Raw genomic sequence first — 18132 nt, 5'->3', positions numbered from 1 at the left:
GCCAAGGCTCTTAAGTAAATGTTGAACAAGGCGGAAGACAGCAGGGAAACCCTAAGGCACTTCGCAGAAGTTTATTTTTGGGACCTCTTATTTCCTTTTCTTACCTCGTAGGTTCCTATTTCTTAACAATTCTGCAATCCATTTTAGGACTAATCCCTGTATGCCTAATTCATTCAACTTTAGTAGCAGTAGAGTGGTCTACCACATCAAATGCAGCAGAAATGTCAAACTGTAGCAACACAGATTGTCTATCCGTGCATAAATACAATTTTGCCTTCAACGTCAATTCAAGCAGTAATGATTCTATACTATGCAACTCTCTGATCCCATGTTGTGAACTGTGAAATCCATCAGTATGGTTTAAGAAGTCTGACAGTTGTATATTGGCACAGAATTCTAGCAGTTTTGCAAGCCATGATATCCCTGCCACTAGCTTGAAGTTTCCAGCTCTGGATAGGTCTAATTCCAATGCCTTAGGTATAGGGGTCAGTGCAATGGCTGATATTAGGATTTAGGATATATACCTCTACCCAAGCATATGTTTACGAAGTTTGTCAGCCATCGTAGAAATCCCGGAGGTGCAATGCTCTAGCACAGTGGTTTCCAACTCTGTCCTGGAAGACCACTAGCAAGTCAGGTTTTCAAGATAGCCGTAATATGCATGAGATATTTCCATATAATGGAGGTGACAGGCATGCAAATCTAACCTATGCATATTCATTAGGACTATCCTGAAAACCTGACTAGCTAGTGGTCTTCCAGGACAGGGTTGGGAACCACTGCTCTAGCATATTGGCTGGGAAGATGTCCAAACAGAATTTTTTTGAGAGTCTCCTCAGCAGATCTGAGATCTCACAAGAGTTATAGGGGGGAATTCATTCCAGTTTCTGTTGGTCAGTATTCCTTCTTACTCACCGACATTTACTGGATCTATCTGTTGACCAAGGAATGTGTAAATGTCTTTCCAACTATCCTGATCTTTTCCTGAAAGTAGTTTGCCAGATTGGTTTCATATGGTTCATGTAAGGTGATATTGGATGTTTGGTAGAGATTAAAAATATGAAAAATCTTAACAAGACTCTTGGAGGAGTTTCATTAATGAGCTATCATAGTATGCTTTTCTTGCTTCTGTTGTGGTTAGCTTGCATTGTTTTATATCCCTTCTCCAGGTGGTATAGTGCTTCCTTCAGAGTCTTTCTAGCCTTCTTGTTTTGGTTCTTAAGCTGTAAAAGAAAGATTTTCAGGAGGTGAAGGATCTGATGCAATTCAATAACACTCCACAGCAGAAATGTTGACCTCAGATGAGTTGATGGAGAGATCAGAGTCGAGTCTTCAACATGATGTCTTCTGGTGACATAGAGCATTAGGGAGAATGTAGAGGAGTGATGCATCGAGAGTGCCTCGAGTGAGAAAGTGCTGAGAGGAGGCATATAGTGACAAGACTGTGAAGAGAAGATCTAAGTCTAGGTGTCAAAGCTCGACATCATGATGAAGATCGACATCGAGGCAGTGGAGGTTCAAAAGTAGACTTTTGTTGCCTTATAACAGGCTGGGCCAAGGCCTGATGCATTCAGACTACAGTAAGTATGCCAACTCCTGCTGCAACAGCGCTTTTAGCTGTTCCTGTAGCAAAAGTGCTAGTACCAATGTGGACAAAGTACAGTCGGCTCTAACAGAATGACATCAAGGTGTCTGAGACTTAGGTGCAAGAGGGTGTCGGAATGGAGAAAACATATGCAGTGATGGGGATCACTCCGACTGTCAGTGAGGAGGTGGAGGTCTGTTGTGGAGGTGTTTGCACTTCTTTGTCTTTGTCTCCAAATTTGATAAAATACCCCTGAGAGAATTTCCAAACACCCCGCAAGCGTGGTAGCATTGAGAGGCTCTGCCATGAAGTAAGGAATCCCCCAAACTGCAATTTTAAACACAAGGCCAAGTGAGCAACAAAAAGGAAAGGTCAGAGTCTTCTAGAGACACATGGAACAGACTAACATGCCTAAAAGGCATCAACGCCAAATGAAGCCTCCTCCTAGAACAGCCACCACAGTAGAAAACCTCTTGTTCCTTTCTTTGCCTTTTTTTGTTAAGGAGGGTGAATAAAGGAAGCAGCAGGATGGGGGTTGGGGAGGGACCTTGGGTCACAAGTGTACCTCTACAGCTAGCAGGCATACAGCCTAAGTGCCCCCAGACTCGACTGAACCGGGAAATCCAGGAGTAGACCAGATGATGAAACTAGAAGCTTATAAGAGACCATCCATGGGAGTCACGTGATGTGCTGAGCCGGGCAAGACGTGTTCTGCTCGAGCTCTGGGGCCCTAGATCCCCCTGCACCCGTTTACTGCTGGTTTTCCACAATTTTGGCTGTGCACTGTGCTTTTGTGGTGTATGGACCATTTTCTTCAGTCGGGCAGCCCTACTATGAGCGGGAAGTCAAGCCGCGTTACTAAAGATCGGGAGGTAAGAGCCTCGCGTGCAGACACCAAGATGGCGGCGGTGGCTGAGACGGGTTCCGCGCTCCCACTTTCGGCGGCACATATAGAAGCCTTGTCAGCTTCCGTGGTGCGGGCGTTGGATGCCCGATTCGATCAACTCTCCTCTCAGCTGGCCTCCCTAGAATCCACAATCACTGAGACCACCAGACGCACCGGGGAACTGGAGCACCGAGTAGCCCACGTGGAGGACGCTCACGATGCCTCGGCAGCGGAACTCTCCTCATTGAAAGATTTGATTCGGCGGCACGAAGACAAGCTGGAAGATTTAGAAAACCGCTCCAGACGGGATAATTTGCGTCTCATTGAACTGCCTGAGACGGTCTCAGATGCCAGTTTAATCACCACTTTGGAGTCCTGGCTACAGTCTGAGCTGCCGCTCCCTGCTGGGATGGGGCCCCTTAGATAGGAGCGTGCTCACCGCCTGGGCCGGCGGTCCGACGACCATACCCGGGCGCGGGTTACTATCTTTAAAGTGTTGAATTCGGCACATAAGGCTGAACTGATGCGGCATTATAGGAAAAAACGAAACATGCTTGCTTTTGATGGGGCCACAGTCCGTTTGTTCCAGGACTACTCCCCTGCACTGCAGGACCGGCGTCGTCGGTTTTCCAGGATCTGCTCGGCCCTCTTTGAACGTAAGCATCGGTTCCAGCTTTCCTATCCTGCCACCCTGAGGATTTGGACTACCGACGGCTGGAAGAGCTATGCTACTGCAGAGGAAGCGCAGGCCTATTTGGATGCCCTCCCTGGGGAATCTGGCCCATCATCAGCCCCTTGAGGCCCTGGGAGCCTTGGTGCTGGTCTCTGTTTGTTTTGGTTCTTTCTTTGGTTCCTTGGGGCCTATTTTTGGATGGGACCTAGTTACAATCTTGCCTGTGGCTTAGTCTCTAACATTCCTGAACTGTGTCCTCCTTCCCTGGGGTGTGGAGAAGTGAGCCTGTGCTCTGGACCATCCTCGCTGTTGATCCGGGCAGCCGGTTCTTGTCCTCCCTGCAGTCCTACCTGAAGTTTGGCTCCTCACATTCTTGTACTATGCTCTCCTGCCCGGGGGGTCTGAGGATGTGGGCCTGTTCCTTGGGATATCCTGGTTGCTGAGCCGGGCGGACAGTTGTCGCCCGCCTATATAGTCTGGCCGGTGGTCGGGACTCTGACCTTCCTGTGTACTGTCCCCCTTCCCTGGAGCGCTGGAGTAATGACCCTGTGTTTTGGGACATCCTGGATGCTGAGCCGGGCAGGCGATTCTAGCTTCATTTGGGCCTGCCGGTGGACTTTGTGTGCCTCCTATACATTGCTCGCCTCCTGTGGACTCCCTGGATAGGGTTTGTGGTCTTTTAGGGGACTAGGATTGTTGGAAAGGTTTCTGCTGTGCCTTAGCCTTTTTGCATGCCGTTGAGGCGCTTTGTATTTTGTTTACTGTTTGCACCCATTTTCAGTTCAACAATTTTTCCTTTATCATGGCTGTACAGGGCTCGGGACTGTTTGCTGCTCTGCTAGGGAGCTTAGAAATTTGGAGGATGCTGTTGCTTGTTTTGGATGTTTGTGGAGTATATGAGGGCTTTCTATTACTGTTTTGCATGGGATAGGGTGTGTGTGTGATTGCTGGGGGAGATGGGGGGGTTTTTGGGGTCTCATTTTCCTTGGGTCTCCCTTTCTTGAGCTGTTTGGGCCTTTTCCCCTTGGCCTTCCCTTTCTCTTGCTCCTGTGGATCAGGACTGGTGTGTTGTGGTAATGATGGGTTGGTGTTTGTGTGTATGTGGGGATTTGCTCTACATTGTTCTGTGGGATGGGGGGATCGGGGGCCCTGTTGCCATCTTTGTGTGACTCTCACTCCACGTCCGTTGACTGGGGTGTATGTTTGTAGTGGGATTTTTGGGGGATTTGGGGGGGGCTAAGGGGGGTGGGTGGGGGGGCAGTTTGGGTTGGGGAGGTTTTGGTATTGGGGGGTGGGGGGTCCTCCTTCAACATGTTTGCCTCAATTTTGCTGTGATTTTTGTTCCATATTTGCTGCATTGTTCTTCTTTAGCGGTCACTGCTACTCTGGGGGAGGCTGGGCCCTTGGGGTAGTTTTCTTTTGGATTTCTTTTTCTTCTCTCGCATCTTTTCAGCCTCTCAGCTGTGAGTACCCCTTTTAGAATTACATCTTGGAATGTAGGGGGGATTACGTCGCCTGTTAAGCGATCCAAAATAATTGCTGCTCTACAGCGTTATCGGTCAGATACTGCATGTTTACAAGAAACTAGATTGACCGATGTAGAACATCTTAAGTTGCGTCGATCCTGGGTGGGAGAGGTGTACTTTGCTTCCTCTTCGGGCCGTCATGAGGGCATTGCTGTGTTGGTCCGTAAATCTTCTCCCATTGGTGTCCAGGTCTTAGATAAGGAGTCTGATGGCCGATCCCTGCTTTTACGCCTTACCTTGGGAGGGCGCTCCTATCTTTTGTTAGTGGTTTATGGCCCTAATTCTGGTGAATTCGTCTTCTTGCAGCGGTTGCTCCAAATTTGTTCTCATTTTCCTGGTGATCCTCTATTTCTCCTGGGAGATTTTAACTTGGTCATGACTCCTGATCAGGATAAATCCGGCTCTCCCGTTTCTTCCTTGGGTTCTAAGGGTCACCTTCTTTCGGACTTTTGTGACTCTTTCGGTTGTGGACCCTTGGCGCCTCCTGCACCCTGAAGTTCGCGACTACACTCATCTTTCTCGTGCTCATGGCACTTGGTCTCGCTTGGATTATATCTTCTTGTCTTCCTCTCTGTTTCCTTCCGTTCAATCGGCTGCGATTGGACCCCTGTCTATTTCGGATCATGCCCCGATTTGGATAGATGTTTTCTTGGATTCTTCGTATCTCCGAACGTCGTCCTGGCGGTTTCCCTTCTACCTTGCACAGGATACAGAATTTCGTACCTTTTTGCAGGCCCAATGGGATGACTATTCAACGAACAATGCTTCTCACATGGATGATCCTGTTTTGTTTTGGGAGGCTGGGAAGACGGTGATTCGAGGTCATATCATTTCATTTCTGTGTGCTCATACCAAGCGTATTAACCAGGGGATTGTTACTCTCGAACGGGCCTTGCGTTTGGCGAAGCGGTCCTTTTCTCTTCACCCTTCTCAGGAGACTTGAAACTGTTATCTGTCTACTCAGGTGGCCTTGAACTCCCTTCTTCATTCTCGTTTCCAAAAAAGTAAAGCCTTTTATCAGCATCGTTTTCATCGATATGGGAACAAACCCGGACGCCTTATGGCTCGTTTGGTTAACGCTACGACTGGGAGGAAACCGATTTTGTCTTTGCAGACCCAGGGCGGTGGGGTGGTGTCTCAAACTTCTGAAATCTCCGGGGTTTTGTTTGACTTTTTTCGTCGGTTATATGACGCTCCGGACGACGCTTCTCTGAAGATGGTGACGGACTATCTTCACTCTTCTGGACTTCCTCGTTTGTCGGAGGCTGCGATTTCTTCTCTTAATAGTCCGTTCCGGGCGGTTGAATTAGAGTCTGCTATTAAAAAGCTCCGCTCTGATCGGGCTCCAGGCCCCGATGGATTCTTGGGTGACTTCTTTCTCCTTCTCTTTATAGACCATTGTTGGCATATTTTAATGCTGCAATTGTCCGTGGTTCTTTTCCACGCTTTGCGAATGAGGCCCTTATTACCTTACTCTTGAAGCCGGGTAAGGATGCGGATTTGCCCGGATCCTATCGCCCCATTTCTCTAATAAATGTTGACCTAAAGCTCTTTGCACGTATGCTGGCTGATCGTCTTGCTCCTCATTTACCACAGCTTATACACGACGATCAGGTTGGTTTTGTTAGGGGCCGCCAGTCTGTACACAATGTCCGTAAGGTTCTTCTTGCTCTTGCCCAGTGCCAATCTCGCCATATTCCAACGTTATTTGTTAGCCTGGATGCATCCAAGGCGTTTGATAGCATTCACTGGTCGTTTTTGTTTCGCACCTTGGAGTATGTAGGGCTCGGAGGGTTCTTTTTGGATGCTGTGAGTTCACTCTACTCTAATCCACATGCTTCTTTGCTTGTCAACGAACCCGCTCAGATTCTTTTCCTATTCTTCATGGAACCCGACAGGGTTGCCCTCTTCTGTTTCTTCTTTCTTTGGAACCCTTGTTATGCACTCTTCGGGGGTTCGCAGAGGTCAGAGGTCTCTCGGTTGGCACCTTTGAACTTAAGACTCTGGCGTATGCAGATGATATGTTCTTAATTCTTACCCGCCCTGAAGACTCTCTCCCGGCAGCATTGGATCTCATTTCTGAATTTGGGTTTCATTCGGGGCTGTCCCTTAATTCGGATAAATCCTTGGCCTTACCTTTTCCACCGGACTTACGAACTTCCTGGAGGGGTGCTTTCCCTCTTTGTTGGACTGATTCCACTTTACGGTATTTAGGGGTTACCATTCCGCTAGATTTATCTGATCTGTACCGGTTAAATGCTGTTGTAACGCCGCTGTTTCAGGCCTTACAAAATAAGGTGTACCTTTGGGAATCTCTTCCTTTTTCGCTTCTGGGCCGGGTACACTTGTATAACATGCTCTTAGCTCCCTGTTGGCTTTATGTTTTTCAGGTTCTTCCCCTTTATTTGACTTTTCGCGATGAGCGTAGACTGGAGTGACTAGTCCAGAAATTTCTTTGGGCTGGTAGGAGACCTCGTTTATCTTATAAGCAGGCAGCGACTCCCTGGTATAGAGGTGGTTTGGGCTTATTGAATCTCCATCATCGCCACTTGAAAGATGAATGCCCTTTGTTTGACCATTCTCGGCTGCGAGATGCTTGGTCTTGCGATCTTGCTGTAGACTTGCCTTCGGACATACTTCTTCAGGCTGTCCGACGTCTGCCAGCATTTCGCAAATATACCACCTTTTGGGAACAACATTTTAAATTGATATTTCGTTTATATATCTCTCCTAAAAGGGCTTATTTGGCTCGCTTTCATTTACACGCAGCCTGCCTTCGCTGTCAGGCTCCAGAAGCCAGTTTGGGACACATGTTTTGGACTTGTCCTCAGGTACAGCATTTTTGGACTACTATCTTTGCTTTTGTTGAGAATCTTTGGCATGTTACCATCCGCAGCTCACCTTTGCTTTTGTTTGGAACTGTTCCTCACTACTTTCCACGCTCCAAAGGCGTTGCAGCTTTTCTCAAGTGGTCTATCCTGATTGCTTTGAAATGCATCTTGCTGAAATGGCTTGAAGATTGCTCTCTTGATGTGGGAACAACGGGATGTGACTGATTTGTCCTCTCGCCAGGGCCGCCTTTTCCAGACTACTTGGGAACCCTTCTGGACTACTTTGACCCCTCTGGCTCGTAGCCGGATACTTAATTGATGCTTTTTGTAATGCATATATCTTTTGTTTAATTTTGTGTATAGCTTGCTCTTTGTTTCTTTTTGGTAATTGGTAATTGGAAGGAGGACCCAGGGGTGGGATTGGGAGGGGGAGGGGGGTGTATTGGGTTGGGTGTGGGGGAGGGAGGTTCTTTGGGGGCTATTTCAAACTGTTTTGAGCTGGTTTCTGATCTTGTTGTATCACTGTTGTTTTCTTGATTGCTCAATAAAATATATTTGACCATAAGAGACCATCCATCCAACTGCTGGAGACAAAGATTACAGACTGTCCAGGGAGCTTACAAATCCTATAAGACAGAGCTCAGTTTGTTTGTTTTCTATCTCCACCTGCTGGTGGACATCCACACATCTCTGGATTTATCTTCTGTTGATGACTGTCTGCAGCATTCACTTATCCCCACGTTCCACTGCACATAGACATGGGGCCCATGAACTACAGAATTTCCTGTGGCAGCCACTCGGACCAGTACATGCCATGGAAGAGGCACCACTGAATTTGACAAGGCTGCAGGACAGCACCCATCACCTCAGCAATTTTTCCATTGTTAGTTGAACTGGGGAGGTTTCCGCCATCTAATTTGCAGAAATATGCATACAGATGCTATGGGGCAGCACGCCAATCATTTCTGAGTTTTGAGGGATGTGACATTTTGAAGTTCAGAATCCTTTTCATTTCCCCACCTAGTCCATTCACCTTTCATTGCACCAGTGCATCCTTACCCAGATGGAGGTGGTAAAGTGAAGGGCTAAACCCAATAGTCCCAAATTTTACCCAAAACTTTTGCTTTTGTTTTAGAGATGCTTTGTGGAGATATCACATTATTTGGTACATAAGAACTGAATTAGGGCAGTTCTGTATTATGGACTAGATCCCATTACTTGACAAAGAATGAACCACTCTGGGGTGGCAAAAAAGGGGATGCAGCTTTAATGTCAAAAGGTACCGTACACTTAGACAAACTCCTGGATTCTACAAATGGCACCCAAATTTGTCGGCCCAATCTTGAGTTTCACACTACTTTAGCAATCAATAATTAGATGTTAATTACTGACATTAATTGGTTTTAATTTGGACTTGCATACAGATCTGGCTACACATGATTCTATAAAGACTTGCGCCCAAATCCTCTTGTAAGCAACCCAAAAGGGGGTGTCGCTATAGGAGGGACATGGGCAGATTTGGGGCATTCCAAAAACTTATACCCAGCACTACAGAATTGGAGGGCTGCACGTCCAAGCTGTATGCAAGGATCTACACCAAGTTTCAGTTAGTATAAGTCCATTTTGGGTGCCAGAAAATATAGAGCGCTCGATCTGGAGCGAACTTTACAGAATAGTGCCAAGCATAATTTTTTCAAGAGCCTACTTTTTGACACTATTTACTGAATTCTAGAAAGGTCACTAAAATGCAGGGTGCCAAACATGAATGCTATAATAGCATCAGGGCACATTAAGTGCCAACACTAGAGTAGGCATGTCCAACTTCGAACAGGTTGTGGTCTACTTTTTCCAGCCAAATGTGCCGGTGATCTACCACCATGAAAATTAATCTAATCTAATCCTTAGGTTTGTATACCGCATCATCTCCACGTTCGTAGAGCTCGACGCGATTTACAGTAGGAGAAATAGGAAGGAACTACAACAGAGGGTTAGAGGTAGAAGTGTGAAGAAAATTTAGAGGACTTGGGATGCCAAGATAAGAGTTTCCTTGATTCCTAAGTTGGAGGGAGACTTACATTTTTTGAGAAAAGCCAGGTTTTCAGATGTTTGCGGAAAACTTGGAGAGAGCTCAAGTTCCGAAGAGGGGAGGTAAGGTTGTTCCAGAGCTCAGATTTTGAAGTGGAAGGCGGTTCCTAGCTTTCCTGTGTGGGAAATGCCTTTTAGCGAGGGGAAGGATAGTTTTAATTTGTGGGAGGATCTGGTGGTATTAGGGTTTGAGGAATTCCAAGAAAGAGGGATAAAGGGAGGGAGGATACCATATAGGATTTTGAAAGTTAAACAGGCGCATTTATAGTGGACCCTGGCGATTATCGGAAGCCAGTGGAGCTTGGCCAGGAGCGGGGAGACATGGTCAAATGTGCCGGTGATCTACCACCATGAAAATTAAGTTTCAAATTAAATTTTAACCCAATAAATTGAAGGACTTCCCTCCCCCCCCCATTTTTAATGAACCTTCTGTCATTTAATTGGATGTGATCAGCTGTTAAGCAAATTAAGCAAAAACAAAACAGAGACGAAGATCCAGTAAGAACTGCGAGGGGAAATGAAAAGTACATTTTTTCTTAAAGTTTTAATGAGTAATAACTTTCTTTAACTGTCTTAAACTTTCTTTAACTTTTTATTGAGTAATTTGTGTTAAATTTAGGTCAAGTATTGATCCAGGCTGACCTTGCACAATCTTTAATATTTCTACCAAAAGTTGTCACGGAGTTTCATCTCAATTGTTCTGCCAGTGTTTTTTCCTAAGCCTCATTTTCATGCTGGAGAAACTACTTTGCACACTCTGGACTGTAAGAGTGCTTTGGCCTTTTACATCAACAGGACAAAACCTCATCGTACTTTTCTCCAATTCTTCGTCTCATTTCATCCAAACAAGTTGGGGCATCCTGTTTCCAAGAGAAGGATCTCCAACTGACTGGCTGCCTATATCTATTTCTGTTATGCTCAGACAGGACTGGCACTGGAGAGTCGTGTCACAGATGCTGGTGCCAACACAACTCCTGCCCATGTCGACTTTGACTCCTCCAGTGCCGGTCTGGTCTGAGCCATCGAAGCCGGCAGCATCAGCAATTGAATCCCCATTGGTGCCCACAATTTCCACCAGGGACTCGGTATCGTTGACTCAATGGCACCGTTCCTCCTTGACGCAGACATCACCTGAGTCGACTCCGGGACAGTCTCATAAGGCATTACAAAAACTTAAACACCTTGAGACTTCGACTTGACTCCTCAGCGCCAAGGGAGAATTGTACAAGATTCAGATCTGGGAGGGGGGGGGGGGGGAGACTGAGCAAGATCCTCTTCTCTCTGAGGCTGAAGGCTCTTCAGATGATGACTCTCCTCAGCATTCATCCCAGGAGGCTCCTGTTTTTCCCCCAAGAAGTCATCTTTCTCTAAGTTTCTGCGTGAGATGTCACAGACTTTGTCTATCCCTCTTGAAGCTGACTCCAAACGTTCACAGCAGTTCCTAGAGGCGCTAGATTACAATCAACCATCCAAGGAACTCCTCAAGCTTCCCCTTCATGACATCTTAAAGGAAATTTTCTACAAAAATCTGGAGATGCCACTTACCATCCCTGTGGCTCGTATCTAGAGTGGTACCTATTCCTGGGTTTGACAAACCCCAACTTCCACACGAGTCTCTTCTTGTAGAGTCTACATTGAAGAAATCCTTGGGAACTAGCATATATGCCTCTGTACCTCCTGGCAGAGACAGCAAGGCCATGGACCAGTTTGGCAAACATCTATACCAAAATGCCATGTTGGCCAACCAGTCTGGCAACCAGTGTTCCCGCTAAGCTGCGTTGGCCTGCGCTCGCGCACAAAATATTACATCGCAGCGCAAAGTTTCTCTTCACAGCGCACACACGCGTCGGTAAGGTAAGGGGACGCATTGGGGGGATTGCACTTCCCCACAATTGCCATGCTTCGGTTCCTCTTCTTCCTTCCTTCCTCCCCCCCCCCCCCCGCGGGACCCTGCGGCACCATCAACTCTTACTCCCTCTAATGTCGGCCCTGCAGCTCCAGACTTCCTCGCACCTTCTCCCCTCCCCCTTTGGATCGCTATTATTTTAAATGTTATAGCCGCGGAGCTGTATCCATCAGTGGAGATGTCTAACCTCGGCCTGCCCCGGAACTCTTACTGCAACAGTGACTTCCTGTTCCTGCCTAGACGGGCGGCTGCTGCAGTAAGAGTTCCGGGGCAGGCCGAGGTTAGACATCTCCACTGATGGATACAGCTCCGCGGCTATAACATTTAAAATAATAGCGATCCAAAGGGGGAGGGGAGAAGGTGCGAGGAAGTCTGGAGCTGCAGGGCCGACATTAGAGGGAGTAAGAGTTGATGGTGCCGCAGGGTCCCGCGGGGGGGGGGGGGGGAGGAAGGAAGGAAGAAGAGGAACCGAAGCATGGAAATTGTGGGGAAGTGCAGAGCTGCAGGGAAGAGTGTTGCGGTACCCAGCTGGAGGGAGAAGGAAGATGAGGGAGGGAATTAAAGGAGATGCCAGGGCTTGGAGCGTAGGAGGAAGGTATGCCAGTCTAAGGGAAAAGGAAGGGGGAGATGTGAGAGCATGGAGGGGGAGCGAAAGATGGAAGAAAAGGAAAGGAGAGAGATGCCAGAGAATCAGGGAAGGGGAGATACCAGACTATGAGGAGAGGTGTGGGAGAGGGAAGGCGAGGAGAGAGATGCCAGACCAATGGGGTGAAAGGAGAGATGGAAGGGGGAGGCATACAGTTTCTGGAAGGGGCATAGAAGGAGAGAAGATGCCATATAGGGGAAGAGAGACGGCAGACAGTGGATGGAAGGAAGAGAGTTACAAGAAGATGAGGAAAGGAGAAACCACAGAAGACAAAGGTAGAAAAAAATTTCTATTTATTTATTGCTTTAGGAGACATGTGTCACTGTTTCTGTGAAGCATTTGTATGCAGAGTCCAGCTTCTTGCTGGTTCAATTTAACCTTTGTCTATGTATTTTTATTTTATCCCCCCTTTTACAAAACTGTGAAGCGTTTTTAGCACCAGCCTTGGTGGTAGCAGCTCTGATGCTCAGAATTTTATGAGCATCAGAGCTGTTACCTCCGTAGCTAAAATCCACACTACAGTTTTGTAAAAGAGGGAGGGGTTAGTTTGTGATTACATATTCCTTACTAGGTGAAGGTGTTTTCTGTGTTCTGTGTGTTCGAAAGACATGGTTTTCTGTTAGGATTGACGGTGTAGGATTGATCTGTGCTGGTCTGGCTTGTTTAGTTTTACAATGGGTGTATTGATGTACTGCTCACTGCAATATGTAAGATGCTGCCTTTTCCTAGGTACTCATGTGTGACGTGTGGTTTGTTACTAAAAATCATGTTTTTCTTACAGATGGGGGGGGTGCCAAAAAATGATGGGCCCCGGATGTTACATATGCTAGGTACGCCACTGTATGTAAAGATACCAGAAAGCTGGCGTAGCAAAAACTTCTAAGTTTTGAGTATTTAACCCTCCCACAATCTCACGGGCACTCGTTTCAAGTTTATAGAGATTTTGATTTAAACGCAATATCAAATATTTTCAATGCGTATAACAAAAATAAATTTGGGGAAATAAATAAAACCATTTGAACCAGTGTTCCCGCTAAGCTGCGCTGGCGTGCGCTGGCGCACAAAATATTACATCGCAGCGCACACGTTTCTCGTCACAGCGCACGATCGGAAGAGGCGTACGGCAGATGGCAGGGCGGCGAGAGGAGAATCGGGCGAGTTGGCTCATAACTTGCTGGCGCCCGATATTTTTGGCTCACGGTGAAAAAAGTTTGCTCACAACACCCGCCCGCTTAGAGGGAACACTGCTGGCAACTACAATTTTCATTTTTCTTTCTACCTTAAACATTTACTGAAACAAGTATCCACTTCTCAGAAATACCTTCCAGAACATAAGCTTCCTGTTTTCCAACACTATATTTATAACTTGTTCCAACTCAAAAAATACATGGTCCTTTCCACATATGATACATTTGAACTTACCTCTCGTGCTGCGGCCATGTCAGTGGCCATGAGACAACTGACCTGGCTTCGTGTTTCTGAGCTAGATGTAAACCACCAAGACTGGCCGGCCAATGCTCCTTGTCTAGGAGATGAACTTTTTGGTCCATCCATGGACACGGCTACTCAAAAATTATCAGCTCATGAAACCAAATGGGACACCTTTGTCAAGCCTAAAAAGAAGCCATCTCCTTCTCATCCTTTCCGACCAGCTTCTTACCAGAGAAGATTCGCTGCTAAACCTGCACCTCCTCCTCAAGCTCAACCTAGGAGGCAGAAACAGCAACCACGTCAGCAACCAAAACCACAGGCTGCTCCCCAAAAAAACCTACACAGCCTTTTTGACATGTTTCTTCAGAGCACAGCCATCGTCAACATCCTAGTGTCTCTGCCTCAGCCCACCGTAGCCAGTCTCCAGTTTTTCATCGCTCACTGGGAGCTCATAACATCAGATCTCTGGGACCTCACCATCATTGGTCAGGGTTACACTCTCCATTTCCATACCCTGCCTCCAGACCATCCTCCAAGACAGTCCTCCCTTCTTCTCCAGGAGGTTCAATCCCTTCTCCTGCTGAATTCCATTGAGGAAGTTTCTCTCTCTCAGCGGAATCAGGGGTTCTACTCCCGTTACTTCTTAGTACCAAAGAAGATAGGGGGGACTGCAACCCTTTCTGGATCTTGGAGCTCTCAACAAAATTTCTGGTCAAGGAGAAATTCCGGATGCTCTCCATCGCCCTGCTTTATCCTCTCCTCAATTAGAATGATTGGGTATGCTCTCTGGATTTCAAGGAAGCCTACACACACATCCCAATTCATCCAGCTTCCAGGAAATACCTCCGTTTTCAGATCCATCAGCATCATTATCGGTACAAAGTACTTCCCTTCAGCCTGGCATTTTCTCCCAGAGTCTTCAAAAAGTGCCCGATTGTAGTGGCCGCATCTCTCCGTTCACAAGGCCTTCAAGTCTTTCCTTACCTGGACGACTGGTTGATCAAGGCTGTTTCAGCTCAGGAGGTGGTCCAAGCAACATCTCAGACCATCTCTTTTCTTAAGATTTTGGGATTCGACGTCAACTTTCCCAAATCATATCTCCTTCTGACTCAATGACTTCAGTTCATTGGAGCTATCCTAGACACCACTCTCATGAGAGCATTTCTTCCTCAAGATCACCTTCAGACTCTGACCCGTCTGTGTCAGCAACTGCTTCCTCTACATTCCATCTCTGCCAGGCACATGATGGTTCTTCTGGGCCACATGGCTTCCACTATGCATGTCACTCCACTGGCACGACTTCACCTTTGCACTCCTCAGTGGACCCTTGCTTCTCAGTGGTCTCAAGCGACGGATCGTCTCTCACAGCATATATCTGTCACATCATCTCTTCTGCAGTCACTTGGTGGATGACCTCTTCCAATCTATCCAGTTTCACTTAACCCCTCATCACAAGATCATCATGACTGATGCATCCCCTTATGATTGGGGGGCTCATATAGACGATCTACACTCAGGGTCTTTGGACCGCCAGGGAGCGGAAATTTCACATCAATTTCCTAGAACTCAGAGCAATATATTATGCCCTCAAGGCCTTCCATCATCTTCTTTGCCCCCCAAGTCCTCCTCCTTCGCACAGACAATCAAGTAGCAATGTACTATATCAACAAGAAGGGAGATACGGGCTCTCTCCTGCTGTGTCGGGAGGCCCAGAAAAATCTAGACTTGGGCGACGGCTCGCAACCTTTTCTTAAAGGCTATCCATATTCAAGGGGAGAAGAATTCCCTAGCAGACAACCTCAGCAGAATTCTTCAGCCTCATGATTGGACTCTCAAATCAGTAACTCTCCAGTCTATCTTTGCTTAATGGGGCAGTCCACAAGTAAACTTGTTTGCGGCTCCTCAGAATCATCATTTGCCCCAGTTTTGCTCCAGGCTTTACTCTCCTCTCCGTCTGGAAGCCGATGCCTTTCTCCTGGATTGGACGGGTCCGTTTCTAAATGCATTCTCTCCAATTCCTCTCATGTTGAGGACTCTGTTCAAACTCAAACCAGAGGCGGCTACCATGATCCTCATTGCTCCATGGTGGCCCAGGCAGCATTGGTTCTCCCTTCTACTTCAGCTTAGCTCCAGGAAACCAATACCTCTTCTGGTTTTTCCTTCTCTGTTTACTCAGCGACAGGAGTCGCTTCTAAATCCCAACCTGCAATCATTACACCAACATTTGGTTTCTCTCGGGCTGAATTCTTCTGAATTAAATCTTTCTCAGCCTGTTCAACATATTGACGCCTCCAGGAAACCAGCCACTGCTGGGTCAGACCAGTGGTCCATCATGCCCAGCAGTTCGCTCACACGGCGGCCCTCTGGTCAAAGACCAGCACCTAACCGAGACTAGACCTACCAGTGCCCGTTCTTGTTCAGCAGGAACTTGTCTAACTTTGTCTTGAATCCCTGGAGGATATTTTCCCCTATAACAGCCTCCGGAAGAGCATTCCAGCTTTCTAGCACTCTCTGGGTGAAGAAGAACTTCCTTACATTTGTACGGAATCTATCCCCTTTCAACTTTAGAGAGTGCCCTCTCGTTCTCCCTACCTTGGAGAGGGTGAACAACCTGTCCTTATCTACTAAGTCTATCCCCTTCAGTACCATGAATGTTTCGATCATGTCCCCTCTCAATCTCCTCTGTTCGAGGGAGTAGAGGACCAGTTTCTCTAATCTTTCGCTGTACGGCAGCTCCTCCGACTCCTTAACCATCTTAATCGCTCTTCTCTGGACCCTTTCGAGTAGTACCGTGTCCTTCTTCATGTACGGCGACCAGTGCTGGATGCAGTACTCCAGGTGAGGGCGCACCACAGCCTGGTACAGCGGCATGATAACCTTCTCTGATCTGTTTGTGATCCCCTTCTTTATCATTCCTAGCATTCTGTTTGCCCTTTTTTCCACCGCCGCACATTGCATGGACGGCTTCATCGACTTGTCGATCAGAACTCCCAAGTCCCTTTCCTGGGAGATCTCTCCAAGTACCGCCCCGGACATCCTGTATTTGTGCATGAGATTTTTGTTACCGACATGCATCACTTTACACTTATCCACGTTGAACCTCATCTGCCATGTCAATGCCCATTCCTCGAGTCTGATTATGTATTGTCCACGAATTTAAGCACCTCGCTCGTCGTACCTATGTCAACAAAAGTGGACTAGGTTTTCTTCCTGGTGTCTTCATCACGACCCAACTTCCTAGGCAGGAAAATTGGTGTTAATTATCTACTTCATTTATCTGACTCTGGTCTTAAGTCAATAAACCAAAAAAAAGGGGCTTAAGTAAGTGTAAATCCCTTAAACCGAGAAGGTGCTCAGGACCAAAGGTGGTAAGAAAAACACAAGGTGGGGTCAAGTTCTCAGTAGTTATCATTGCACCATCTTCGATCGGTAGAAAGATTTAAACTGCATCACAAACATTTCTTGTTTTAAAGTGTTCATTACTTTATAGAAGCAGTCTTCAATGTGCTAGGATGCAAATCATTTAAATAACTTAGCTTGAAATGAAAGTGAAGTAGTTAGGAGATTGTCTTCACTCCAGCGGGTCCTGATGCGTTTCGCCAGTGGCTTCCTCAGTGAACCCCCTTCACGCTGGTTGTAGAAAATGAGTAAAACTCCTTAACAAAACAAGATAGAAAACACCATTCACATTGTAAAACAGTGCAGAACTTCAAACAAACTCAAGACGCTGCCAGTGAATACCTTACTCTTCTCCCGTAATTATTTCACTTCCTGTTGACGTCACTTTCAGCTGATGTCCCGGTATAACTGCTCTACCGAGTGTCAATCATCAGTGTAGGAACGCCCACCACTCCACATCACGATTTAATCCTTCTGGAGCCAATGTCTGCCAATGGAATATCCATGACTGTTCTTTCTTCCATAGCAAGGCTTGCTTATGCCCCCCTCTTTTTAAACTTGACGCTTCCAACACCACGAACTTTAAATCTTATAAATTGTGGGACTGTGCCTGCCCACAATTGGGTAAGTGGAGCTCCCATGTCACCCCGACGGATCTTACTAAGGTGTTCTGTGACTCGCACACGGATGGTGCTAATAGTATGACCTATATACAATAACTGACAAGGGCAAAAGATCATATACACAACCCCTTCAGTATCACAATTTGTGTGTTGATTTAAGGTGTGAGTTTTATGTAGACGGGGGTGCTTGATCTCCTGTGGTTCAATAGCATGAGAGCATATGCTACACCGTCCACATTTGTGATGACCCCCAGGGATCACAGAGAGGCTCTGATCTCAAAAGCCCTGTATGAGTATGAGAGGGTACATACCAACCAAGGTTCTGTGGGAGCTGATGTGCTTGCTAGAAGGTGAACCCGATGGGCATATAACACTCTTTTATATGCCTTTTTTATGACCCCTACCGGGTACCCCCTTTCCACAAAGCGTTGCCACATGTCTTTCAATCTTCGTTTATACTCCTCAACTGTATCTTTACGATATATCGTAGTTTCAAACTGACCCTGAGACAGGTGAATGAAATTTCTGAATGGCCAATGGA

The 18132-nt window shown here is 46.8% G+C and overlaps 1 protein-coding gene and 1 non-coding gene across 3 annotated transcripts in view; both read right to left on the bottom strand.

Annotated features, from left to right (window-relative positions):
• The window catches only part of TBRG4 (transforming growth factor beta regulator 4), an 81665-nt gene that overhangs the window by 49807 nt on the left and 13726 nt on the right, over positions 1-18132 (bottom strand). The gene's annotated exons all lie outside the window — the stretch shown is intronic.
• LOC117356154 lies at positions 8213-8350 on the bottom strand. The gene has a single exon (XR_004538585.1). It is a non-coding gene; the product is annotated as a small nucleolar RNA SNORA5 (small nucleolar RNA).

This window comes from Geotrypetes seraphini, chromosome 2, assembly GCF_902459505.1.
Source record: "Geotrypetes seraphini chromosome 2, aGeoSer1.1, whole genome shotgun sequence".
In the NCBI taxonomy this organism is placed as follows: Eukaryota; Metazoa; Chordata; class Amphibia; order Gymnophiona; family Dermophiidae; genus Geotrypetes; species Geotrypetes seraphini.
This window is presented reverse-complemented; position numbering and strand designations above follow the sequence as displayed.